The 25,266-nt window shown below is 38.8% G+C and overlaps 1 protein-coding gene across 1 annotated transcript in view; it reads left to right on the top strand.

Annotated features, from left to right (window-relative positions):
• The first annotated feature begins 6 nt into the window (after window positions 1-6).
• Fbxo11 (F-box protein 11) overlaps window positions 7-25,266 on the top strand; it is a 90,641-nt gene continuing 65,381 nt past the window's right edge. Inside the window, exon 1 of the mRNA XM_008823047.3 lies at window positions 7-159. The gene's annotated coding sequence lies outside the window, so the exon portion shown is untranslated. The remainder of the gene's footprint in view (window positions 160-25,266) is intronic.

A 25,266-nucleotide genomic window follows, 5' to 3' on the forward strand; every position in this document is an offset into this window, starting at 1 on the left:
TTTGGTTTCGGGGCTCGGCACCCTCATCCCCACCCTCCCTGGGGCTTCTCGGCTGGCTCGCGGACCCCGCGGGAGTCTGTTGGCGACCGGGGACAGGCGCCGGGTGGGATTTCCCCCTTTGCTGCCGCTGTGCATGGTCTGGGCTCCCCCTTTCTCGTGGTAGGTGGGGGGACGGCTGGCAGCGCTGAGGCGGTGGGGTTGGCTGGGGAACTTGTTTTCCCGTTGTCGGTGCTGGCCTCCCCCTTCTCGTGGTGGAGGAGGAGGAGAGGGGCGTCTGAGTGGTCCGCGGCGTGGGCCGGGAACTTGTCCCCCCTCCCTGGTCACGGGGTGCGGGGAGCAGCGCCTGCTTTCCCTACCCCACGGTCCTTGCTGCGCAGTTTGCATTTAGTTACCGAGCCCCTGGGAAGGAAGGACCCGTTAAATCAAGACCTTTAAATAAATAAATATAGAAGCCATCGGCCATTTCCAGCCCCCTCCCTCGTGTGCAGTGCAGTTACCCTTCCGCTGAGTCGTCCCCCCTCGCCTCTGCTCCCTAGCACGCCGCGGTGCCCGGGTCTCTCCCCTGGTGGGGTTTGAGCACCCCTGCCATAGAACCGGCCCCTTGAGAACGTGTGTGTATCTGTGTGTGAGCGCGCGCGCGCGTGTGTGTTGTGACCAAGGCCTAGTGAAATGTGTCATTTGGACCCAACTGTGCAGCGCTGTCTGGTAACCACCATTGTCTAATGGCTGAGGCTCCCTGGGGTTGGATTCCTGCTTTAGCAAAAATAATGTTCAGTTTTGCTTTCATGATGTGGTTTTTTGGGGAGGTCTGTGAGATGTGAATGTTGCACCTTGATCTCCAAACATAACTAGTGTCTTTATTATTAGCTGTTTGCAGTAGGGGTGGAAGTCAGTACGGTATTTTTGTGTACGGTTGTTTTAAGGAGAATTGTTAGGAGACATTTTGCGTGTTTTAGTTGTCGGATTAAGGTTAATTTTACATGCGTTGGTTGCCATACCTCCTTTGATTAAGACTGAGTTTAAATATATATTTTTTAAATTTTTTTATCCTTTCCTTAACTATTGTCTTTGAAAGAATTGTTAGTTTGAAAAATAGTTTAAAATGTTTTTAGTCACTGTTACAAATAGTCTTTGAGAAAGCAATTTGCCGTATGTTGCTTGAAAGACAGTGATGTTTTAAACAATTGTTTAAAATGTTTTAATTTTTTGTTTATATTTTTGCAAATTAAAAATCTCATCATTACTTTTCACATATGCATACCAGGGTCCTGATGTCCATTCAAATATTCAGGTGTTCCAGAATTGGTGCTGTATAATGGAGTTCACTTTTTTTTTTTGAGAGACAGAGAGAACACAAGCAAAATTGAAATGTTAGGTTCAATATTATGGATTCTATTAGCATGGTAAGGCTTTTCAGAGTGTAGTGATTTGTTAATACTGTTACCAATGGAAGTGTCAGCCAAACTTAATTCACTCCCATTGTGTATTTTTAAATGTTCTACATCTCCATTTCACCACTTGTATGCAGTTTCCAATCTAGTTGAGGTGCACCCTGAACAGCTTTCTTCATTTATTTAAAATTATTTTCTACCTGTGATTGAAGTAGTGTCTTCGTTGTTGGGGCTCACATGCCAGAGTGTCAGCCTTCTTTCTGTTCATAAACTGACAGCTCTTGGTGAATCAGGATTGTATTGTGTACCTAACGGAGGGGAAGTGCAGTGCACTGTAGATGGTTGCTTTGTTGCAGCTAGTAGAAACTGTTCTGGAGGTTCAGTGGCACAGAGGGGAAAAGAACTTGCTGATTAGCCTTCAGGGAGAATAGTGTTGAGTCTTTCAGGGGGCAAATAAGTGGCCTGAAAATGAATAAAACATTAAGATAAATTTAAAAACTAAAATGATAAATATTTTGCTAGCCTTTTGTACAGATATATATCATTCTTTGAAAAATTAGCATTTTGATTACATTTTAAAATGTACATTTCACACATTGATCAGAAGTCAGCTAAAAAGAATGTTCTTTCTCTTAAAAGTTTTAGGGTACATATAGAGTTAGTATTTCTAGTTTGAAAGGGGGATTTTATTGTTGAGATTTAAGACTATGCTAGATTTAGTAATTTTACAAGGGGGCTAGTGAGATGGTTCAGTTGGTAAAGGTGCTTGTCCCCAAGCCTAGTGATCTGAGTTCAATCCCTGGGATCACATGGTGGAAAGAGAGGACTGACATCCACAAGTGGGTCTCTGAGCTCCTTATATGCCCTCCCCCTTGCACACACAGGCATACTTTTTCTTTTTTAATATTTTATTTATTATTTTTATTTTATGTGTGTGTTTTGCCTGCATGTATGTGTGTTTTGCCTGCATGTATGTAAGTGTATCTATGTCATACAATGCCCACAGAGGTCAGAAAGGGGCGTCAGATCCTGGAACTGGTGTTACAGACAGTTGTTAGCTGCCATGTGGGTGTTGGAAATCGAACCTGGGCCCTCTGCAAGAGCAGCTAGTAGTCTTAACCACTGAGCCATCCTCCAGCCCTTGCTCTTTAAATAAATAAAAATTTAAAAATAATTCATAAGGGAATTAAGGAATTAAAGCTGATGGATACTTGTGGTTGTTTTTTCTTTAACTTTTTAGTAACTCCTGTATATGTGACTCTTATGTTAGTCTTGGCTAGAATTTCATTATTGTATATTAGACAACTGTTCAGGTAGTCAGCCAAAGGGAGAGTCACTGATTTCAGACAAGTTAGTTCAATCCATGTATAAATTCACTTACTTCATATGAAGTTTCACTTTTAAGCTTTTTAGTGGTAATTAAAAGTTTTTTTCAAACATTCTTTCAGATTGATTTTTAGTTGCTTCCTCACTCAAGATTTAATTAGAATAAAATTTTTTTCTGACAGTGCTATTATGTATAAATCTATAAATATATATGTTTGTTTTGTACACACATACATTTTCTCTATATGCAATGATCAATATTTGAAGAGTAGTTGAAACTTTTGGAGTGACATCTTAGCAGGACTCTTCATGACTTCCCTGGAAGAGGCTTTCTTACAGCCACATTGGGAAAGGGGAGCCTGGGTACTTCATGGGAAGTTGCTGTGCAGTGGAAACTGTCTACTGTTTAAGACTGTATATTGACTAAGGTTTTTGGTGGTTTTTTTCAGTCTGAAATTTCTGAGTTTGGGATTTTATGTATGACTTTAGGCTAGAAGAAAATAATTGTGTTCCATATCATAATCTGATAATATATTTCATGATTTAATAAAATTGGACAGTATTGGGTTGGATTTTTTGATGTTTCTCTCTCTCTCTCTCTCTCTCTCTCTCTCTATATATATATATATTTACATTGATAAAAATTGCTATGTTTATATGGGGTCCCATGATGTTTCAGTACATATGTAGATGAGTAAGGTTCAAGCCAGGGTAAGCATCAAATAAGTATATTTTTTCTCAAATATTTATCATGTCTTTGTGATTAAAAAAACATTCAAAATTCTTCTAGCTTTTTTGAAATACATAGTACATTATTGTTTGTGTGGACACTCTGCTATAACAGTGGAACACCAGTACATACTTCTTTTTAACTTGACCACCTTCCCTCCAACTCTCCTTACTCTTTGGTAATCACTAATTCGACTGTCAACATCAATGAGATCAACTTTTTTTTTTTTTGTCTTTTTGAGACTGGGTCTCCCTGTAGCCCCAGCTCCCTCAGGCCTGGTACTTGTTATGTTGACCAGGCTGGCCTTGAACTCATAGAGATCTGCCTGCCTCTGCCTCCAAGTGCTGGGATCAAAGGTGTATGCCACCATGCCCAGCTTAGATCAGCTTTTTAAAAAAGATTTACTTAGGCCGGGCATGGTGGCACATGCCTGTAGTCCCAGCACTTGGGAGGCAGAGGCAGGCGGCTCTCTGTGAGTTCAAGGCCAGCCTGGTCTTCATAATAAGTACCAGGACAGCTGGGGCTACAGGGACACCCTGTCTCAAAAAAAAAAGATTTACTTAAAAAAAAAATTACGTGTTTTGCCTGCATGTATGCACATCATTTGTGTGCAGTTGCCTGCAGAGGCCAGAACAGGGTGTTGAAACACCTGGAACCAGAGATACAGACTTACGAGCTGCAGTGTGGATGCTGAGAACCCAAACTGAATCCTCTGCAAGAGCAGGAGGTCTTCTCATCTGCTGCTGTGCCTGAGTTATTTTACTTAACAAACGTCACCAGAATGACAGAATTTCATCATTTTTCTAGCTAAATAATATGTGTGTATGCATGTGTATGTGTGTATTTGTACACTACCATTTTTATTCATCAATTAATAGATTCTTGAGTTGTTTCCATTTCCTGGCTATTATGAATAGTAAACATGGCAATATAGATACATATATATATTTTTTTACCATACTGAATTCATTTCCTTTGGCTATGTTTGTTTGAGACAGGGTCTCCCTGTAGTCCCAGCTGTCCTGGAACTCACTATGTAGACCAGGCTGGCCTTGAACTCACAGAGATCCTCCTGCCTCTGCCTCCCGAGTGCTGGAATTAAAGGGGTGCGCCACCACGCCCGGCTGTTATTCTCTTTTAGAAGTACAGGGAAAACAAGTCTGCAGAAGTGCTGTAGATGCTCCTATGAGTAGTTTTTAGATGCTGAGATTAATTTCTTTTCCCTAGGCATGGCTGGCACACCCTTATAATCTCAGCACTAGGGAAGGAGAGGAAGGAGGCTCATGATCTCTAGGTTAACCTGGGTTACAAAGCAAGACCATCTCATCGGTAGTGTATGTGCACAATTTAAAATTTTGAAAGTTCATCTGCCTTCACTTACTAAATTCTGCCTGGAATCCATCACTGTTACTTAGCTCCTCTTTCATGAAGCTGTAATAAAAGCATTTGATTGTGAAAATAATATTTACATGGAGGTTTTTGAAAGTAGGAATAATTTCTAGTTAGTGGGAAACGCGACTGTTTTGAGTTGCCAAAAATTTAACTATGAAGTAGTATAGTTCAAGAAATGTAATGATGTAATGTATATAGGTTTTTACTATTTAGGTCTGAAATAATTTTATAGTATAAAATGCAGTCTTTCTTAGCTGGGCATGGTGGTGCGTGCCTGTATTCCCAGCACTCCGGAGGCAGAGGCAGGAGGATCTCTGTGGGTTCAAGGCCAGCCTGGTCTCCATAGTGAGTTCCAGGCCAGCTGGCGCTATAGGGAGACCCTGTTTCAAAAAGACCAAAAAAAGAAAATGTAGTTTTTCTTTATTCCCATACCGGTGGTATAAAGAGATGATCTATGACTATGGACTTAAGAGCTTTTTAAAAATTGAGCTTGTTAGAATAATTCAGTATTTGCAGTATTACCTAAAATCTTCTGATGAGGCTGAGTGTATTCTGTAGTAGTTTGGGTTCTATAGTCATGAGTGCTAGGTGTACCTACAGTGTGACCCTTTTGGCTCATAGTATTTTACCTTCAGATTCTTTATATCACTTGTAGAAGGAAGCTCTGCAGCCTAGTAGGAGCTTGGGAGAAGCGGTGTGATTTTTATTTGAGGAGTTAAGTGCTCTGGGACAGTACTCTCTATCTGGTGTGAACCTTCCAAAAAGATCCCATGAGAAAAGTGTCATTCTTCATTCTTTTTTCTGAGAGCCTGCTTAACAAGGCTTTGAAATTAAAGGATGCAAATCAATAGTATCAGTGTTAATGTTAAATTCTATTGGTGGTGAGGCCTAAAATGTGTCTGCTGAAATTCCTTGAAATTATAGAAAACCCATGGAAAGGCCAGCTAGCTTGAAAACCTGTCAGGTGAGGCACAAACCACCTGCAGTTGCTGACTTTTTACTGAGGATAACTATCTGCCTTCCAGCCATCCCCCCTTCCCCATTTGGGAGAATTCAAGGCTAGTCATCCTGCAGTGTCCCTGGGGGACTGGTTCTAAGATCCCTATATCAAAATCTGGATCCTCAAGTTCCTTCCATAAAATGTCATAGTATAGAATCTGTGTGTAACCTACACATAACCTCTCCCGTACTGTAAACCATCTCTGGATTACCTATAATACTTAGTACAACATAATGCTCTGTAATTTGTTACATTGTCTTGTTGGAGATAATAAGGAAAAGGCTTATTATTATACATGACACAGTTTTTCAGTACAAATGTAGTATTCCTCCCAAATAGTTTTAATTCATGGTTGGTTTAATCCAGGAATACAATGGAACCTATGGAACTGTATTTTCTCTACCTTTTTTTTAATCTTAAATATTGAAAATAACAAATTTATAATAATGAATTGTTTCAATGTAAGAATTCTTGTCTTCCTAATTCTCTATATTTTCATTTTGTATAAATCTCATTTAGCTCTGAAGTATTATTCTAGTTTTCACTTTCCAATATGCGTATTAGCTTGAATTACATTCTTCTGAACAACTCAGGTTAGTATGTGAGACTGTTGGCAAAATAGCCCCCAAATTGCATTTGTTGCCCTCTGGAAGCAAAATTATGGAGACACAAAATATAAGGGATGAGGTGGTTAAGTAGTATAATGTGAAGAACTCAGCGGGTCTGACCACTGATTAGCTGTTTAACATAGGCAAGCAGTGTAACCACTGTGCCTTACTTCATGTGTTTAGAATGGGGTAACACTTGCCTTATACAAGTGTAAGGATATGAGCTTGGTGGCACACACCTTTAGTCCCAGCACTCGTGAGGCAGAGGCAGGTGAGTTCCAGGCCAGCTTGGTCTACAGGGAGACCCTTTCTCAAAAAGACCCCCCTCCAACCCCCCCCCAAAAGTGTGAGGATATAAGATACAGAGTACCTTATTATACATAATACAGTTTTACCTAGTATCATACTCAACTCTTTGAAACAGTAGAGAGAGAGAGAGAGAGAGAGAGAGAGAGATTGGATCAGTTGTATACAAAATGAAACATTACAGAATTTCAGGCATACCCAAAAGTTTGATCTAGATGGCTTGACTGAAACTCAGCAACACTGATTTTTTTAATTGTATATAAACAATCTTAAATTTAATGAATTGGGGGTTTTACCTTGTTTTGGGGCTCAGCGGTTAAGAACACTGTTCTTGCAGAAGACCTGGGTTCAAATTCCAGCACCCACATGGTAGCTAACAACTGTCCGAAACTCCAGTTCCAGGGGATCCGACAGCCTCTTCTGTTCTCTGTGGGCATTGCATGACACGGGTGCACTTACCTACACACAGGCAATACACGCATACACATAAAATAATAAAAAGAAATATATATATATATTAAAAAAAAGAAGGAAACAAGAAACAGGTATTTGGTACAATAAACATTAACTTTTTGCTGTGGACTAATATACAACAGACCAGGTTTTTGTTTTGGTTTTTTTTTGCTGTTTTATTAGTTTTGCTTTTTGTGGATGAGTATATTGCTTGCATGTACGTTAAGTGCATCTATGTCGTGCAATGCCTGAGGAGGTCAGAAGAGGGCGTTGGACCCCCTGAACTAGAGTTAGGAATGGTTGTTAACCACCATGTGGGTGCTGGGAATTAAACCCGGGTCCTCTGCACAAGATGCACTGCTCTTAACCACTGAGCCATCTCTCCAGTCCCCAAACACTTTAATGATACTATTTCATTTAACCTTTCAGCAAGTCTGGAAAGTATATTTCATTATGCGTTTTTCAACAAGTGATGAAACTGAGGCTCACTATTAACATAGCAAAGATGCATAGGAAATAGCAAAAAGAATTTCTAAATTGATTCATGTTACTCACTCTTTCCACATAAAGGGAGATGCCAGAACACATTTGTAGAATGTCTCCATCATGTTCAGAGGAGGGAATAACTTAGCTCTTGCAGCAGATCTGTTCTTTAATCTCATCAATTTTTTTTAAAGAGATAGGCACATTAGTTTGATATCATTTATCAGTCATCTGGCTTGACATTTTCCAAATAACCTGATCATAATTTTGCCTTGCTTTGTAGACTTGTTAGAAGGCACTGCACTGATTGACCAGCATGATTTTTCCAGCATCTTGATGAGGTCACTAGCACTTATTATACAAAGAAGGGTAAATTTCCCCTGAATTACTCAGAAGTTATGAATAAAGGATGTTAAGTCATTTTAGCTCATGGTTATAGATGGAATATTTCAAGAGGGGAAAATTGTAACTAATATTGGACTCTAGTAGTAATTTTAAATAGTTTACGAACTGAGTTTGTTTTCCTTAACAGTTTTTATGTTTATGAGTAGCTTATTTTTTCCTAATATTTGGTGAGCACAATGCATGTGAGCTTAAACTTAATCTTAGAAAATAGAGAAATGGCATCTGGAGAGATGGTTTGGCAGTTAAGAGCACTGGCAGTTTTTGCAGAGGACTAGGTTCAATTCCCAGCACCCACATGGAGGCAAACAACCATCTGTAACTCCAGTTCCAGGGGATCCAACTCCCACTTCTGCCCTCCACAGGCATTGCACAACATGGGTGCACTTACATGCAAGCAATACACTCTTACACATAAAATAAAAAAGAAAATATTAAAGAAAATAGAGAAATGAGATCAATTAACTTCCTTTACATAATTTATTTGGTTTTAGGCAGATACCGAAAGTAATTTTACTTTGAACATGTTTTTATTCATTTTAAAACATCTCAAATAAGATAATATGTTAAAGCAAGTGTAAGTTCTGTATGATTATTGCGTACTCTCCCAGTCTCTAAAAATTCTCTATTGTCAAACAGTCTGTGTTCTAACAAAAGGAACGTTGTGAAGTTATATTCAAAAAGAAGAAAGGAAAAATTATTAAAAGCTATGCTCCTGTTTGTTGACTAAAGGAACCAGGCATGGTGACACACACCTTTAATCCCAGCATTCGAGAGGCAGAAGCAGGCAAATGTCAGTGCATTCAAGGCCAGCCTGGTCTACATGGTGAGTTCCAGGCCATCTGGGACTACAGGGAGACCCTGTCTCAAAAAGACCAAAAAAAAAAAAATTACGGAATTTTTCCACTTCTCATGAGAAAAAGGTTGCCAATTTTTTTTTTGGTTTTTGTTTATGAAGACTTCAGTTGTTTCAAGCATAAACATTTGAGGGGTAGAATTTGTGCTTTAGATTATGTTTGATAACAGTGATAATCTTAGTTTCACTGTTTCCTCTATTGAACAGCACTGCTTGCCAGATGACTGAGTTGGATTGTGGCAATGTTGAAAGTTTTTCTTTGGTCTGGAATTAACTGACTACCATGTGGGTTCAACCCTTTGGCATCAGTTTCTTTTCTTTTTTAAAAAAATATTTAATTTATTTTAATTTTATGTATGAGTGTATTGCCTGCATGTGTGTAAGTGCACCTGTGTCATACAATCCCCAGGGAGGTCAGAAGAAGGCGTCACATTTCCCCAGAACTGGAGTTACAGATGGTTGTTAGCCACCATGTGCATGCTGGAAATCGAACCTGGGTCCTCTGTAAGAGCAGTCAGTGCTCTTAACCGCTGAGCCATCTCTCCAGCCTGCCATCTGACTTGAATTAGATTAGTCTTTGCTGGCTTGCCAACTCTACTTGGGTTTATTGCTTTCTTGCCTAGTGTTCAGAGTTAAATATGAACTTTTTTTCTATACCCAAGCATTCGTTTTGTTTCTTGTACCATACAACATAGCACAAGTGTGAGAGCAGGTGGCTTATAAGGATTTATCACTTAGGATAAAGTAGCTGGGGAAGAGGAAGAAGATAAACTTTTTTTATTCACTTCCTATGTTTTAAGGACAGAATTGGTTAGTAATTATTTCTTCCCACATAACATCATACCTTTTTGAAAAGAAAGAAAAGCAAAACTAAAAACACTTTAGTTGTTAGCCTGAGCCTTTAACAGCGGTGCTATCCCTCCAGCCCACTAAAAGTCACTTTAAAGTAAAAAAAGTAAGTTTAATTTAACAAGAGGAAAAGTAAGTTTAATTTAACAAGAGGGAAGTAGGGGCCTTTACAAACTTGTATCTTACAGATAAGAACGATCAAAGGGCCTGTGCTGTGACGCACACCTTTGATCCCAGCACTTGGGAGGCAGATGCAGGCGGATCTTTGTGAGTTCGAGGCCAGTCTGGTCTATATAGTGAGTTCTAGGACAGCTGGGGCTTAAGGGAGACCCCCCCCCAAAAAAAAAAAAAAAAAAAAAAAAAAAAAAAAAAAGCGATCAAAGAAGGGGCTAGAGAGATGGCTCAGTCGTTAAGAGCACTTGCTGCTGTTGCAAAGGACCAGGGTTTGATTCCCAGCACCTACATGGTGGCTAACAACTGTTTGTAACTACAGTTCCAGGGGATCCCAACACTCTTCTGGCTTCCACAGGCATTTCATGATGCTGGTGTACTTATGTGCAGGCAGAATACTCATACACTTAAAAATAAATCAAAAAATGATTTAAGAAAAAAGATCAAAGACTTGTTTGAATAAAAAAGCAAGGACTTTTTTAAAACTAATATTTTAACAATAATTTTATAGTACAGGAAATTGTGTTTTTTATTTTTTTTAATTTTTAAAAAATATTTATTTTTTTATGTGTTTGCACGTGTATTACCTGCATGTAGGTAAGTGCACCCGTGTTGTGCAGTGCCCACAGAGGACAGAAGGGATTGTCAGATTCCCTGGAACTGGAGTTACGGACAGTTGTTAGCTGCCATGTGGGTGCTGGGATTTGAACCCCAGTCTTCTGCAAGAACAGTCAGTGTTCTTAACTGCTGCGCTATCTCTGTAGCCCCCAAGTATGTTATACAGGAAATTGGATAGTCACTTAGGTCTGTCTCTTCTTTACAAGATCAGGTATATGTTAAAGTAAGGGCTGAATTAATTCACAGTAGTGGATGAATTAGTTACTGGCATCTTGACTAGAGCTCCAAAAGGCTCTTGCATTTTTAAGAATCTGCACTACTACTTCTCGAATTATGGTATCTTAGGCCAAAAGGTTGAGGAGGTTCATGAAATTAAAGATTTGATATATTGGAGGAAGGGGTGAGTAGAGAATTCTTGCAAGCACCACATTATTCACACTGCTTTTCCTGATCTACTTCTGACTTCAATTTTTTTTTTCTTAAAGTTTCTGTCCCTACCTCCCTAAAACTAATTTTGGTTTGAGGATTGGCCTAGAGAGAAGTCCAGGTGGATAGGTAGAAGTGGTAGTGTGTGTGTGTGAGTTATCTGAATCAGCAAAGGTCATTTTCCACACATATGTGTGTATGTGTGTAAATTACAAAAATAATTTTCATTTATCTTTTTAAAATTAAACTTGTAATTAAAAGTATGCTAAGTGTACAAATAGCATATAGCTTGATGACTTGACAAAGTGAGCATAGCTGTGTAACCAGTAACGCTTAGCTCGAGAGCTAAAACATGCCGAGCCTCCTAAAGTCCCCGTTAAGGTCCCTAAGTAACTACTCCCCACACCATCTTTCTGATCCTTTGGATTAGTTAGTTGCACCTGATTTTGAACTTTATAGTCACCCAGTGTATGGTTCTGTGTGCCTTGCTTCTTTCTCCTGGTATTTGTGAGCTTTATCCACGTTGTTGGGTTAGCATGTTAATTTTAATACTACATTGTTTGAATATGCTACAGCGTATCCATTCGGTGAATGGCAAACCTAGTGATATAGAAATTGTTTTTCTGAGTATCAGGAACAAAGTTACTATGTGCATTATTGTCTGTATGGTTTGATATACACATGTACACATTCTTTGTGAGTTTTAGATCAACATATAACATTGCTTACATTTTCCCAAAGACAGAATTTCCATTTATTTGGCAAGAAATAGAAGATAAGCCAGGCCTGGTGGCGCACACTTTCAATTCCAGCACTTGGGAGGCAGAGGCAGGTGGATCTCTGTGGGACTGAGGCCAGCCTGGTCTCCATAGCACATTCCAGGCCACCTGGGGCTAAGGGAGACCCTGTCTCAAAAACAAACAACAACAAAAAAATAAATAGAAGATAGGACAGCTTTAAGACATTTGAACATGGCCTTTCATAATTATGTCAGTAAAACAATTGAAGTATGATTGTATTTCAGATATTACTGCATTTACTTTTCAGTCTCTTGGTATGTCTTTAACATTTCAATCCACTAATAGTTAATCACAAAAAAACCTGGAGAAGAATGCCATGTCCTCTGTTTTCATTTTTTCATCTACCACATTTGGTATTAAAATAGCTGAGTTATGCCCCCCCCCCAACCCCTGCTTTTTTCTTTTTCTTCTTAAGTGCCAAGGACTTGCTGTGTTGCCCAGGCTGGCCAGGAAATGTTCTTGGGCTCAAACAATCCTTCTTCAGCCTCTTGAGTAGCTGGTATTTCACAGGTCTGCTTATGGGTTAAATTTTTTTAAATTTTTTTTTAAATTTTGTGTGTATGATTATATTGCCTGCATGCATGTAAGTGCATCTGTGTCATGTAGTGCCCAAAGAAGTCAGAAGGCATTGGATCCCCTGGAACTAGAGTTACAGGTGGTTGTTAGCTGCCATGTGTGTCCTGGAAACTGAACCTGGATCTTCTGAAAGAGCAGCCAGTGTGCTTTAACTGCTGAGCCATCTCTCCAGCCCTGGGAGGACATTTTTCTTGCATTTAGGAGTTTAAAAATATTGTGGACTTTACAAGTGATTTATTTATCCACTCCAAAAACTATTGCTACTGAAGTCATAAGTAGTTTCATTTCTCCATTTAAGTTTGGGACCTGTTTCTGATAAATTTTAAGCTTGTCCTTTTAAAGGCCTTTAAAGATCCCTGCACTGAGCAGGTGCCACATACTTGTGGAGGCAGGAGGATTTAGAATTCAACACCAGCCTGGGCACAAATGAATTGAGTTCCAGACCAATCTGGACTACAAAGTAAGACCTTATCTTAAGAAGCAAAACATTTTTTCCCCCTATTTGGTCAGTTATTTTCATATTCTGGTTTCCTGATTATCCTCAATTGCCCATTATTATCTACAGTCAACATATTTTAAGAATTGTAAAACTTTGACAGAAAATTTGAGGCATACTTCACTCTCAGTGTTTTCCAGTCCTTAATTCTATCTATTCCTGATGTATAGGAGGAAGATGAAAAAGTGTGTCTACCAGCTTCCTTGGTAAGTTCTTCAAGTGAAAGCTTATGCTAATGGACTTGTGATATGTAAATTTGTACTCCTGGGATACACTATCCCCTGAGAATGACAGGTGAGGCTCTGTTCCTTAGAACCTACTTGCTTGAGATGGATGGATAACCTCAGACATTAAAGGAGGGAGTCGGCATTATTTTAAGTCTACTTTTTAGTACTTGCGAGTCTAATGCTAACAGGTGGTCCTTCCTGTCCACAGAAGCAGGTTATAGAACACTACCATCTTCCTTTCATTTTTTTTTTTTTTTAAATTTTTGTTTTACTTAGCTATGTTTGTAAATGTGCCCAAAAGTTTGGGGATAAGGAGCCTGAAACCCCCTTTTATCCAGAATGATTTCTTTATATATTTTTGAGAGAGTCTCACACTGTAACCCAGGCTTGCCTCACTTATGGCAGTCCCCATGCCTCAGCCTCTGGAGTTCTAGGGTTATAGGCAGGCATCCTCATGCTCTATTGAGAGTGTTGTTGGTTTTTTAAATTTTATTTATTTTTATTTTATGTGTATAAATGTTTTGCCCAAATGAATGTAAGAGCATTTGTGCATGTAGCACCTGTGGAGACCAGAAGAGGGGATTGGATCCCTGGAACTGGAGTTATAGACAATTAGCTGCCATGTGGGTGCTGGGAACTAAACCTAGATCCTCTGCAAGAGCAACCAGTGTTCTTAACCACTGAGCCATCTCTCCAGCCCCAAGAATGATTTCTTAATTAGGGTGTTTTGAATGCTGACTGCTGAGACACTCATATTTTTTTCTGTAGTGTTTGAGTTAGTATAAAGCAGTGGGGTTTGAATTGGTTAGTTGTTACTATGTGGACACAGTTCTTGCCTCTAAGGTATTTAAAGTTAAGCTGAATTTAAAGAAAATATTCCATCAGGATGAATTGTAAAAAAAGGATATTGCTTTTACCGTAACCTGCTTTTTGGCTCTTTTTTTTTTAACCTGTGACTTTTTCTTCTAACTAGTAAAATCAATGTTTCCATTGCTTAGATCAGTAATTTATTTCCTGAGCCAGCCTGTATTTTCCTCCTTAAATCAGATACACATACATTTTCAAGAATGGAGATAGAGATTTAGATGTATATTTATCTGTATAGCTCCTGTGTGTGTGTGTGTGTGTGTGTGTGTGTGTAAAACTAGAATTTCATTTGCAGAGTGTATCCTTTGACTGCTTATCTAATAGAGCTTTTTGTTAAATGTTACTAAGATATAGGTTTGTTGCCCCTTGCTGTCTGGAAAATGTTTTACTCTTTAATTATTACCTTTGTGCCATGTTTCAGAAATGGCCGTGGCCCAACAATTGAGCTAAGATTTAGCATTTAAAAAATATTTTATTTGTTATTTTTATTTTATGTGTGTGCATGTAATTGCCCACATGTAGGTAGGTAAGTGCACCCATGTTGTGCAATGTCTGAGGAGGACAGAGGAGGCTGTTGGATCCCCTGGAACTGGAGTTACGGACAGTTGTTAGCTGCCGTGTGGGTGCTGGGATTCGAACCCTGGTCTTCTGCAAGAACAGTCAGTGTTCTTATCCTCTGAGCCATCTCTCCAACCCCAGACTTAGCATTTTATGTATATTACTTAAGAAATGTGTACCTTGTTAAAGGAGTGCCTATAGAACTGGAGTCATTCATTTTATTCTCATGGTATTGTCCTTTTATATTATACTCCTCCCCCTCTTACTTAGATATTAAAGGTAGGAAAACAGGTTTAAATTAAATATGTTTCTAGAATCCTAGTACCCTAGCAGCAGTGACAGACAGCACTTGAGGCACCTTACATATCAAGTAGCAGCTGTAACTCCCAGGGTGCTTTATGAAGCATTCTGATTCTACAGGGAACCTGCTCTCTGCTTCTGTGAGATTTGATTTGAGAAGCTCTTAGCTAAAATCTCAGACTTGATAAGCTGAGCTGGGAGAATCTGGGTGTCAGGAGCTTGACCAGAGTCTGTTATGTTAAATCTCTGGTTTGAGGGCGCTAGAAAAATTCTATATACCAATTATAGACATGTGTTAGCATATAAAAGGAAACAATACACACTCATTTGAAATGTCTGAAATACATTGGTGAGATACTAGGTAGGAAGTTAGGATTTAACTAGAGGTAATTTTTGTTGCTCGTTTATATTTCTTTGTTTTTCAATATGTGTATTCTAGAGGGAGGGCATCTTTATGACACTGGTCTTGGCAGTGCTTTCATAGGTATGACAGCAGAAGTGAAAACAGACCCGAGGGACTACCTCAGAGTAAAAAGATTCTGTACAGCAAATCAATAGAAAAACAGCTTGTCAAACTGGAGAAAAATATTTGCACACCATTTATCTGATCAGGAGTTAATTTCCAAAATACATAAAATATTCCTACAACTCAATAGCAAGAAAACTAATTACCCTATTAAAAGTGGACTAAGGACTTGATAGTTCTCTAAAAAAGACACACAAATAGCAAGCAAGTTTGTGAAAGGAGACTTGATATCCTCAGCCACCAGGGAAGTGTAAGTCAATGCTAAGATGTTTTCTCACACTTCTGTTATGTGACTGTTAGGAGCAACAACGAAGGATGAGACTAGAAATGTAGTTCAGTGGTAAAGTGCTTGCCTTGCTCCCCTGCCCCTAAAAGACAGTCAAGTACTGGGAGGATGGTAGAATGTTGGAGCCCTTGTCAACTGTTCCTTGAATGCAAAGTAGAACAGCTGCCATAGAAAACAGACTGGAGGTTTCTAAAAAATAGAGCCAATATATTATCTAGCAATTCCACTTCCAGATATTTATCCAAAAGAGAGTTGAAACCAGTATTTTCCCCTAATATTGGGGATTAAACTAGAGCCTCATAGAGCTAGGCAAGCTCCCATTGAACTATATTCCTAGCCACTGAAATCAGTATCTTTTTGTTGTTTATTTGATATGTATGAGTGTTTTGCCTGCCTGTATGTAAGTGCACCCATGTCAAGCAATGCCCACCGAGGCCAGAAAAGGGCATCAGATCCCCAGAACTGGAGTTACGTACAGTTGTTAGCCCCCATGTAGGTGCTGGGAACCAAACTAGGGTCCACTGAAAAAGCATCTAGTGCTCCTAACCACTGAGTTTCCAGCTCCTGAAACTATCTTGGAGAGATGCTAGCTCTCCCATGTTAATAGCAGTAACACTGCTATCCATAATAGGTAAGGTATGGGAACAATCCACCTTTTATTAACAAATGAATGGATAAACTACAAATGCACAAGCATACATGCACACACGTTGGAATATTATTCAGCCTTTAAAAAGGATATTGTGAGCTGGGCGAGGTGGTAAACACCTTTAATCCCAGCACTCTAGAGGCAGAAACAGGCAGATCTCTGAGATCAAGGGTAGCCTAGTATACATAGCAAGTTTCAGGCCAACTGTGGCTACAGGGAGACCTTGTCTCAAAAAAACAAATAAAACAAGGGTATTGTGCAGTATGAGAGATGACATTGATGTACTGGGAGGACATTATATTAAGTAAAATAATCAAGCCACAGAAAAATAAATACTGCCTGATTTTATTTATATGCCATATCTTAAAACAGTCAGTTTTACAGAATTTTTTTGGAGTCCTGGAATAGACTTGCCAGTACCTTAAGAGAAAGTCAGTGGAGAGTTACTAATCATCAGGCATAAAGTTAGTTAAGCAGTATGAAGTAAGCTAAAGATCTTCTTGCCCGTTGTATTCTTAACAGAATAAAATGAAGCTGGCTAAAAAGTGATGATTTGGTACTTTTGATTGTGATATGAAGTCACTTTTGGTTGATAATAATCCCCATGGAGTTCTTTTTTTTTTTTTTTTTTGGTCTTTTTGATACAGGATCTCCCTGTAGCCCAAGCTGTCCAGGAACTCACTATGTAAACCAGACTGACCTTGAACTCACAGAGATCTGCCTGCCTCTGCCTCCCTAGTGCTGGGATAAAAGGCGTGTGCTACCACACCCAGCTTGAGTTCTTTTTTTTATTTGAAAAAAATATATATATTTTTAAGTGCTGTATATTTTAGCTGCTAATTAGTTTGTGAAGTTTTGGCATTTATAATCACAGTAACTTTATGATCATAATTGGTTGTATAATTTACAGTTGAAAAGAACTGATAGCAGAAACTCAAATAGAGATTTAAAAAATAAAATTAAATACTTGGGACCCTCTAGAATAAACTTGTCACTGTAGCATAGAATTCTTTCTGTATCAATTAGATTATGATAACAAATACATATCTTATCTTTATGTGCCTGACTGAACTCTGGATGATAAAAATTTAGTGAGTATAGATTCATGTCTCTGATAAATTTCATAAAACTGGGTTTAACCCTGAAGAAATTAGTGACTGTTAGTTTCTGAGGTGTTGAAATAAATCATTAAAAAATTCTTTCATCAGTTAAAAATATTCAACACCTCTTATTTTTTTTGTGGGAGTGGGTGTGGGTGTGGGTGCATGCACATGAATGATATAGCAATAAGATTTGCACTTTTTTTTTTTTTTTTGGTCTTTTTTGAAACAGGGTCTCCCTGTAGCCCCAGCTGTCCTGGAACTCACTGTGTAGACCAGGCTGGCCTTGAACTCACAGAGATCCACCTGCCTCTGCCTCCCAAGTGCTGGGATTAAAGGTGTGTATGTGCCACCACACCTGGCCCTTAAATTATATTCTAAAAGAGTGACAGGCTGGAGAGGAACTTAATTTTTCATGTGGTTGAAAGTAATTTTTTTTTGGCGGGGGGGGGGGGGGGGGGGGGGGTTTATGTATTTATTTATTTACTTTTATTTAATAACCACATGACCTGGCTAGCCTGGAACTCACAGAGATTCACCTGCCTGTGCCTCACAAGAGCTGGGATTAAAGGTGTGCACCACCACACCTAATGAAAGTAATTTCTCTGAAAAAAAAATTTTTTTTAACGTTTGTATGGGTGTGGAAATGAGGACAACTTGGGGAATCAGGCTTCTTCCACTGTGTGGGTCTTAGGGCTGGAACTCAGGTTGTCAGGCATGGTGGCAAGTGCCTTTACCCATTGAGCCATCTCACCACCGAAAAACGAACAGATTTTAAATGCTTGTTCTATCTAGTAACTTACAAAAAGATACAAGTAAAATTATAATTTGTTCTTACTAAGTGACTTAATTTTTTATTTAGTGTCGCTTTTGTTGGAATGCTGAGGGTTGAACATACAGGGCAAGTGCTCTGCTCTACATCCCCAATCGCTGTCATTTTGTTTTAGACATGATTGGTCAAGAAAAAAAAAATTACATTATTCAGTGAAGGGGTGAACCATGTTGAGATTTGTGTAATGATTCCCAGTGAACTGATTTTAGATGCTTAAAACTCTGGGTTAAGGGGCTGTAGAGATAGCTCAGTGATTAAGAGCACTGACTGTTCTTGCAGAGGAGACCCAGGTTTGAGTCCCAGCACCCACACGGCGGCCAACAGTCATTCATTAACTCCAGTTCCAGGTGATCCGATGCCCTCTCTGGCCTCTGTGGGCATTGCATGGTACAGGTACACTTACGTACATACAGGCAGTATACTCATACATACAAAATTCAAAAAAAATTTTTTTTTAGCTAGTTAATACTTTTGAAAAAAGAAAGTAAAATTCTTATCTAGCAGATTTCTTTACCTCTGTGAATTCAGGTGTCCATTTATAATTGGAAATATTTCACGTTGAGGAGAGGATTTACATTCATTTAATGATAGTGACATCATTGACTATTCATTTGCAGAAACATTTAATCAATTCTCTACTTCGTGCAGCATCAAAAATATATTCCAAATGATAATGATTAAAAGCTTGCCGGGCGTGGTGGCACATGCCTTTAATCCCAGCGGGGGCAGAGGCAGGCAGATCTCTGTGAATTCAAGGCCAGCCTGGTCTACATAGTGAGTTCTAGGACAGCTGGGGCTACAGGGAGACCCTGTCTCAAAAAGACCAAAAAAAAAAAAAAAAAAAAAAAAAAAAAAAAAAAACCCTCAATATTTATGTTATAAAAGAATTGGAAAAACTTTCCCTAAACAAGGAAAAAAAGTCCAAAGCTTTAATGACAGACACTTCATGAAATTTACTACAGGGTGCTAGAGAGATGGCTTAGTGGTTAAGAGTACTAGATGCTCTTGCAGAGGACCTGGGTTTGATTCCCAGTACCCACATGGCGGCTAACAACCATCCATAACTCCAGATCTGACACCCTCTTCTGTCCTCTGCGGGTACTGCATGACATGGGCTCACTTACATATAGGCATAATACTCACACACATTAGAGAGAGAGAGGTTTACTCCAAAAAAAATGAAGGTTTGTAAGCGAAGTTAAGGAAAATAGCAAACTGAAGGGAAAAAAAATAGCTTATCTAACAAATAATAAATACATAAGTTTTCATCAATTTTTTTATACAGGGTTTCCTTGTAACCATAGCTGGGAATACATGAGTTTTCATTAATTTATATATATATGCTGGCCTCAATCTCACAGAGATCTACCTGCCTCTGCCTCCTGAATGATGGAACTAAAGGTGTGTGCCACTATGCCAGGCAAAATTCTTAACTTTATAAGTGAATTAGAAAATATAGAAGTATTTAATACTTCAGAGAGGGGAGTTAGTTTGGGAATTTTCAGTGTTCTTTTTACTCTTTAAACATAACTCATCACTTGTGATTATTTTTTAAGCTTTTAATGCATTGTGTATAAGCACTTTTTAAATTATGAATTATTTTGTAAGTTAAGTTTTGCTTTTTACTTAAGCTATTCTTGGCATTCCTTCATATTGGTGTATATACAACGTGATCTCATTTTTTTACAGTTGCTGAATAATCCCTTACATAAATACCATATTTATTAAAATATTTTTCTTATTGATAATTAAATTTTGCTATTATTGAGCTACATCAAATGACCTTATGCAGATATCTTTACATGTTTATTGCACAATTTCAGGAATTTCATTTCATCTTTTAAGCTTTATTGAGGTATAATTGATGGGCCCAAAATGCACATATTTAATGTATATGTTTGGATGAGTTTGGAGGGAATTTGTGTTTTAAATCTTGGTAAATGTTATTTGATTTGTTTATTGAAAGATTGTGTAATTTATAAGCCTGTTAATATAAAATATTAAGTGTTATTGAATGAAAGTATGAAATATTTAGGGAGGTTTAGCCAAACTTTTACTTATGGCTTAATTTCTATCACTTGCTGTATCCTCTAGCAGGGTGGCTGTGTATCTTGAGCCACTTAGGTGAGCTTGATATCCTCTCCTTTTAATCTAAATTGGATTTTGCACTGGTGTAAGAAGTCTAGCATGTGTGAGTTTGCCTGTAACTAATAAGAAGTCTAGAAGCGGGGCTGGAGAGATGGCTCAGCAGTTAAGAACACTGGTTGTTCTTGCAGAAGACCCAGGTTCGAATCCTAGCACCCACATGGCAGCTAACAACTGTCCGTAACTGCAGTCCCAGGGGATCCGAAAGCCTCTTCGGACCTCCACGGGCATTAAACGACACAGGTGCACTTACCTACATGCAGGCAATACACGCATACACATAAAATAAAATAATAATTTTTTTAAAAGGCTAGAAGCAAACTCAGGATTGAAATGATTTCCAAAGATTCCCAGAGAACGTGAATATTTAAAGTAGATTGGGTTGGGTTGGGTTTGACTTGGTTTGGCTTGGCTTGGGATGGGACGGGGTTGAGGATGATCTTGAACCCCTAATCCTTCTGTCTCTGTGTCTCAAGTGCTGGGATTACAGGCCACTACCTCTGGTGAGTAAACTTGAAGAATGAGTATGCCACAGTTAGAGAAAAGAAAAATGGCCTATTAGTGAGAAGAAGTGGGTCAGATGTAGGAAATGGGAGTGTTACAGTACATAATCTTTTCACTGTGTCATCCTGCTCTGTTCATCTCTTCAATTTACTTTATTGCCTTTTTTTTTTTTTTTTTTTGCAAGAAAGGAAATTAAAGTGGAATGAGGTACTTTCTTGTCTTTGTGATGATTTTTTTTTTTAAACCACATGGAACATCTAAATATTTCAGCCCAGAATTCAAAATCTTCCATACTTAGGGCCTATTTTGCTTTCACAGGATTCTTCCCTGGACAGACCTGTTTATTCGTGAATGAGCCACATGCATGACTACTTCCACTCTTTTAGATACTGCTAAAAGATTTTTAACTCAGTGGATTCTTCAGTATTTATTCATCTCCTTTTAATATTTTTTTAATGTGTATGACTGTGTTGCCTGTATGTATGTAGGTGTGACCATATATGTGCAGTGTCTGCAGAGGCCAGAAGAGGGCATCAGATCCCTTGGAACTGGAGTTATTGGTGATTATTAGCCACCATTGGGTGCTGGGAACCAAACTAGGGTCCTCTGCAAGAGCAGCCAGTGCTCTTAACTGCTGAGCCATCTCTCCAGCTCACCGTTTATATGTTCTTTTTGTGCATTCTTAGGCCTTCTTAGTAGCTACCCATATCCCAGCCTCAGGTACTTACAGTTATTTATAGTTACCGTAAGGCTAGCAATGCACAACTAGTATCCAGGCATATAAAAATCTGAAGCTTGTTGATTGTAGTGGAACATGCCTATAATCTCAGAACTTGGTAGGTGGAGGCAGGAGGATCAGGAGTTTATTTTAGAGCCACTGTCAAGACCAGCCTCCATTTCATAGTGAGTTTGAGATCAGCCAGTTTGAAACCTTGTCTCAAAAAACTTAGAGACAGAAGACAGAGAACCAGAATTTGAAACTCTTATGGTCCCAAGTATTTCATATATGGATTTCTAGCCTATTATTGTTTGGCAATTAAGTTTTCTAAATACTCAGCTGGAGTCTATTTTCCTTGTATAAAAAGTGCATAATATTAGTGCATGGACTTTTTAATACACAGTCAAAACAATGTATAACTTAATAAGCATAACAAGATTTTTTTGAAAGTATGTGTGTGTACCAGTTATTTAACTTGACATATGGAGAAACATAGAATTTTTGTAATAATGATAAGAAGTTTCTGTTTAGTAGCAACAATAATAACCATCATTTATCAGTCACTGTTCTAGGGAGGTGATAAATGCTGGTTTTATTCTCGTATCAGCCTTCATCAGACATAATATTTTACATATGACAGAACAGAAGTTTAGGGATTGTTTAGGGATTAAAATGTGTCTTTTTAAGTATTTTTAGGAAGAGTAGACTTTTTTCTTACATAAAACTAATCACTGGCCAGTCATGGTGGTGCACGCCTGTAGTCCCAGCACTTGGGAGGCAGAGGCAGGTGGAGCTTTGTGAGTTTGAGGCCAGCCTGGTCTATGTAGTGAGTTCCAGGACAGCTGGGGCTACAGGGAGACCCTGTCTCAAAAAAGACCAAACGTAAAAAATAAAAAATCACTAATTGCACTGCAGTTAACCACCTTTTTCTGGAAGGAGGAGAAAGTAATAAATCATAAATTGCAGGCTTATAAAAACTTTTGAAAATTTAGATCAACATGTAGAAATTGAAAATTAGCAACAGTTGAACTAGCGATATTATACTTCATTTGCTGAAAGTAAATTCCCAAAATATATAGAAATATATGTAAAATTGTATGTACTAGCATCATGTGTACTTTTATATTCATTTATTTTTCCTACTAGAAGTACATCTACATATATATTCTTTGAAATGGTTTGTCACGCCACATCCTCTCCAGATCCTGAGAGACCTGCGTGCACCCTCTGGGATTCCTGGATCTCGCTGTCCTAACGCGAATAGAAAACCGACATAATACATTCTATTGGGTTTTAGCAAGGTTTATGACGTCCCGGAAAGGGTGACTTACAAAGTCCATGGCCCATTTTCGACATTTTGGTTAAGCTTTGAGATCCGCACCACCAAAGCTTGTTCTGTGGCCTTCTCCCGTGCTGTTTGAGGCTCTGATTCCTGTGTCAAAATGGCGATTCCCAGTGTGCTCAGCGTCTCTCGGCCTCAGTCTCTAGACCCGCCCCCTCTGAGTCTCTGAGTTGCTTTCTAGCTTCCTCGGAGGACACATCTGCCCAACATGGTTCTGGGTACATAATATTTTACATGTATACTGGAATTGATTTAATCACTATTAGACCTGTAGGTTACTGTTAGTTTTTCTGTATTTTACAATGTGCTGTAAAGAGAAACCAAAAGAATTTAGCCTTGAGAGTCTCCCATCTCTCCAAAACAGCATTGATAAATTAAACATTCACAGACAATAATAGTCTTTTGGAACAAATACAGTTGCCTTAGTCTGTGTTTTTATCTAGAAATTATTTTTTAAAAAATAAGGAAGAGCCCAGTGTGGCTGCTCACACCTTTAGTCCCAGCACTCAGGAGGCAGAGGCAGGCAGATCCCTATGAGATCAGGGCCAGCTGGGGCTACACCAGACCGTCTCAAAAGACTTTAAAAAAAAAAAAAAGAAGAAGAATTTTTAAAAAAGCAAATTCTAACATTCATTTCAGTGAACTGAAAGATTGTGTGATTATTAAAGGCTATCAAAAGCATCTGAGAAGGGCAGAAGCCATGAGCTTACCTCTACTCACTAGAGGTGAGGGGGTCACCTTGAAATTCAAAAGCTTATCTCATTTGTAATGACAGCAGCAGAAGTAACTGACTTGATTAAGGAAGAGAAAGTAGAGCTAAACAACTACACACACACACACACACACACACACACACACACACACACAAGCCCCACAGGCAGGAACAGCTCGCTGGCATTGAGAAGAGTCTTTGCTCTGTGATACCTGATTTCTTTCCTTCCCCATCAATAGGAACCAGTGTATTCTGCAATGAAAACTACAAAAGCTAACATTTACCAAAATATAAAGAACACGTTAGAAAAATGTTCTTGTAGAACAGATGAAAATCCTCTCCTCTCTCTCCTCTCTCTCTCTCTCTCTCTCTCTCTCTCTCTCTCTCTCCCCCTCCCTCCCTCCCTCCCTCCCTCTCTTTTCTTTGCCACACACACTTTTAGTCAGAATCTCACTTTATGGTTCATAACAAATTCTAGGCCAGGTGGGGCTACAGGAAGACCCTGCCTCAAAAAAAAATCATTTTATAATAGATATGGAGGAACTCAGGAATGAGATAGCAAGGTGACAGGAGATGAAATATGAATTGAGAGAATGTATAAAAGAACTTGAAGGGGGCTGGAGAGAGGACTCAGCAGTTAAGAGCACTGGCTGCTCTTACAGAGGACCTGGGTTTGATTCCCAGTACCCACATGGTGGCTAACAACCATCCATAACTCCAGTTCCAGGGGAATATGATGCCTTCTTCTGACCTTTGTAGGCATTGTGTGACACGGGTGTACTTACACACATGCAGGCAATGCACTCATATACATAAAATTAAAAAATAAAGTAATAAAATATTTTTTAAAAATAATTTGAAGAAAAAGCAAAAATTCAGAAGTGCACATGAAATTAGGAGCAGACAGATGTGAAAAAAACAGAGATCTGATTAAAATAAGAAGTCAGCCTGGTAGTATGCCTGTAATGTGAGCATTTGGGAGATGGAGGCAAGGAGGATCTCAAGGTCAAAGTTATCCTTAGTTTGTAGTAAGTAAAGCAAGCCTGGACTATAAGAGATCCTGGAAGTGGGGAGGGGAGAAGGACACAGATGATGACAGAGACAAAGAATATGAATCAAGAGTGAGAGTCCTCACCTTAACTCTCCATTAGGAAGTAAAGGCAGGAGAATCAAACATTTGAGGTCAGTGTGTCCTACATAGGGAGTTCCAGGCCAGCCTCGGTTCTTGAGACAAAATTGTGAAAAAAGAGATGTTAGAAGTTCTACAAAAGGCCAAGAAAAGCTGAAATGTGGTGGTGCTTTCTGTAATCCTCGCATTTGAGAGGTAGAGGCAAGAGTTTGAGGCTAGCCTGGGCTATATGTGAACCTGTCTCAGAAAGCAAAACAAAGACAAAATGAAAAGGATAGAACTCTTAGAAGGTCCAGAACATAAAATTGAAACCTCTGTAGAAGAAAAACAAAACAATGCAACAGAATATCTGGGGAAGATATGACTGAAGAAAAGCTAACTGAGCTGAAATTTATGTATTAAAAGACCATCTGTGCCAAGTAAAACTCACCTTCAGAATGGTTGGTAGACAGCCACACTTCCTAGAATCTGCCCAAATCATTTGTAAG

This window comes from Nannospalax galili, unplaced genomic scaffold, assembly GCF_000622305.1.
Source record: "Nannospalax galili isolate Female #2095 unplaced genomic scaffold, S.galili_v1.0 scaffold286, whole genome shotgun sequence".
Taxonomy (NCBI): domain Eukaryota; kingdom Metazoa; phylum Chordata; class Mammalia; order Rodentia; family Spalacidae; genus Nannospalax; species Nannospalax galili.